The sequence below is a fragment of the Orycteropus afer genome, unplaced genomic scaffold, assembly GCF_000298275.1.
Source record: "Orycteropus afer afer isolate SDZICR_OR568_19922 unplaced genomic scaffold, OryAfe1.0 scaffold00002, whole genome shotgun sequence".
NCBI classification, from domain to species: domain Eukaryota; kingdom Metazoa; phylum Chordata; class Mammalia; order Tubulidentata; family Orycteropodidae; genus Orycteropus; species Orycteropus afer.
This window is the reverse complement of record NW_006921589.1, coordinates 20,684,889-20,688,273: the sequence shown is the minus strand read 5'-3', so window position 1 is coordinate 20,688,273 and position 3,385 is coordinate 20,684,889.

The window sequence follows — 3,385 nt, the reverse complement described above, 5'->3', positions numbered from 1 at the left end:
CATAGTCAATAAAACACAAGTAAACATCTTTCTAGAATTCTTTGCTTTGAGCTAAGATCCACCTGATGTCAGCAATGATATCCCTCATTTCATGTTCTCTTCTGAATCCAGCCTGCACCTCTGGAAGTTCTCTGTCAATATACTGCTGCAACTTTTTCTGAATTGTCTTCAGCAAGATTTTAGTTACATGCAGTATTAATGATATTGTTCGATAATTTCCACATTCTGTGGGATCACCTTTCTTTGGAATGGGTACAAATATGAACCTTTTTCAGTCAGTTGGCCAGATGGTTTCTTCCAAATCTCTTAGCATAACCAAGTGAGTGCCTTCAGTGGGGCATCTGTTTGTTGAAACATCTCAATTGGTATTCTGTCAATTCCTGAAGCCTTGTTCTTTCTCAATTGCTTTAGTACAGCTTCAATTTCTCCCTTCAATGTCATTGGTTCTTGATCATATGCCACCTACTGAAATGGATGAAGATCAACCTGGTCTTTTTGGTACAGTGACTCTTTGTATTTCTTCCACCTTCTTTTGATGCTTCCTGCATCATTCAATATTTTGCCCATAGGATCTTTCAGTATTGCAACTCGAGGCTTAAATTTTTTCCTCAGTTCTTTCAGCTTCAGAAATGCTGGGAGTGTTCTTCCCTTTTGTTTTTCTAATTCCAAGTCTTTGCACAGTTCATTACAGTAATTGGCTTTGTCTGCTTGAGCTGTTTTTTTAAATCGTCTATTCAGCTCTTTTATCTTATCATTTCTTCCATTTGCTTCAGCTACTCTCCATTCAAAGGCAAGCTTCAGAGTCTCTTCTGTCATCCAATTTGGTCTTTTCTTTTTTCTCATCTTTTTAATGACCTCTTCCTTTCTTCATGTATGATGTTCCTGATGTCATCTCATAAATTCTTCTGGTTTTCAGTCATTGGTGTTCAATGCATCAAATCTATTCTTTAGATGGTCTCAAAATTCAGAAGGGTTATATTCAAGGTCATATTTTGGCTCTCATGGACTTGTTTTGATTGCCTTCAACTTCAACTTGAACTTGCATATGAGCCGTTGATGGTCTGTTCAACAATCAGTTCCTGGCCTTGTTTTGGCTGAAGATATTGAGCTTTACCATAGCCTCTTACCACAGATGCAGTCAACCTGATTCCTGTGTATTCCATCTGGTAAAGTCCACGTGTGTAGCTGCCATTTGTGTTGTTGAAAAAAGGTATTTGCAGTGAATAAGTCATTGTTCTTGCAAAATTCTATCATGCGAGCTCCAGCATCATTTTTGTCACCAAGGCCAAATTTTCCAACTAACAATGATTCTTCTTTGTTTACATCTTTGGCATTCCAGTCACCAGTGATAACTAACACATTTTGATTGCATATTTGGTCAATCTCAGACTGTAGAAGTTCATAAAAATCTTCAATTTTCTCATCTTTTGCTTTGGTGGTTGATACATAAATTTGAATAATAGTCATATTAACTGCTCTTCCTTGTAGACGTATGGATATTATCCTATCACTGACAGCATTGTACTTCAGGACAGATCTTGAAACATCTTTTGTGATGATGAATGCCACACAATTCCTCTTCAAATTGTCATTCCCAGCATAGTACATCATAAGGTTGTCTGATTCAAAATGACCGGTCTACTTTAGTTCACTAATGTTTAGGATATCAGTCTTTATGTGCTCCATTTCATTTTTGACAACTTCCATTTTCTTAGATTCATCCTTCATACATTCCATGTTCTGATTATTAATGGATGTTTGTAGCTTTTTCTCCTCAATTTGAGTCATATCACATCATCAAATAGAGGTCTCAAAAGCTTTACTTTATCCATATCAGTAAGGTTGGTTCTACTCTGATGATGCAACACTTTCGCAGTCCTATTTTGATTGGCTTCCAAACTAAGCGGCGCATCGTCCTGCACTGTATCAGACTATGTTTCTGGGCTATTCATATAGTTGCTTAATAATGTAACAGACAGTGTTTCTCTGCTATTCATAAGGTTATCCTTGGACAATTTTTTGAGCAGGGGATGGCCTCCTCCTTCTTCCTAGACAGTCTCAGTCTGCAAGCCACACCAAAACCGGTGTGTCATGTGAAACCCTGCTGGTATTTGAAACACTGGTGGCACAGCCTCTAGCCTCACAGCAACATGCCACCAGAGGATGACAAACCAACAGACAAGTTTGTCTCCTTTAGCTGTCCAAAACCTCTCCACCCTCCCCTTATCAGAATCCCTGCCACTTGCTCACTCTGTCCTGGATGCCCTGGCTTTCCTTTCCTTTCTCCTCTGGTTTTCCTGCCACTTAGGGGTTGGGGCCTGGGTCCCTCCCCTTACCTGGATCCCTCTGTCACTTGCTCGCTCTGTCCTAGGCATTAGTGAGTTGAAATGGACTGGTTTTGGCCATTGTCAATCAGATAACTGTATGATCTACTGTGCCAGGAATGACAAATTGAAGAGGAATAATGTGGCATTCATCATCACAAAGAATGTTTCAAGATCTATCCTGAAATACAATGTTGTCAGTGATAGGATAATATCTATACACCTACAAGGAAGACCAGCTAATACAACTATTATTCAAATTTACACACCAACCACCAAGACCAAAGATGAGAAAGTTTAGGATTTTTACCAACTTCTACCATCTGAAATTGACCAAACATGTAATCAATGTGTTAATTATCACTGGTGATTGGAATGAAAATATTGGAAACAAAGAAGAATTACTAGCAGTTGGAAAATTTGGCCTTGGTGATAGAAATAGTACTGGAGATCACATGATTGAATTGTGCAAGACCAACGACTTATTCATTACAAATATCTTTATTCAACAACATAAACAATGGCTATACATGTGGACTTTGCCAGATGGATTACACAGGAATCTGATTGACTACCCTACCTCCTTGGCAAAAGGGATGGAAAAACTCAATATCTTCAGCCAAAACAAGACCAGGAGCTGATTGTGGAACAGACCATCAACTCATCATATACAAGTTCAAGTTGAAATTGAAGACAATTAAAACAAGTCCACGAGAGCCAAAATATGACCTTGAATACATCTCTTTTGAACTTGGAGACCAACTAAAGAATAGATTTGATGCATTGAACACCAATGACCAAAAACCAGAGGACTTCTGGGATGACACCAAGAACATCATCCATGAAGAAGGCAAAAGGTCTTTAAAAACACAAGAAAAGAAGAAAAGATCAAAATGATCTCAGAAGAGACTTGCCCTTGAATGGAGAGTAGCTAAAGCAAATGGAAGAAATAACAAGATAAAAGAGCTGAACAGAAGATTCCAAAGAGCAGCTCAAAAAGACAAAGTCAATTATTATAATGAAATGTGCAAAGACCTGGAGTTAGAAAACCAAAAGGGAAG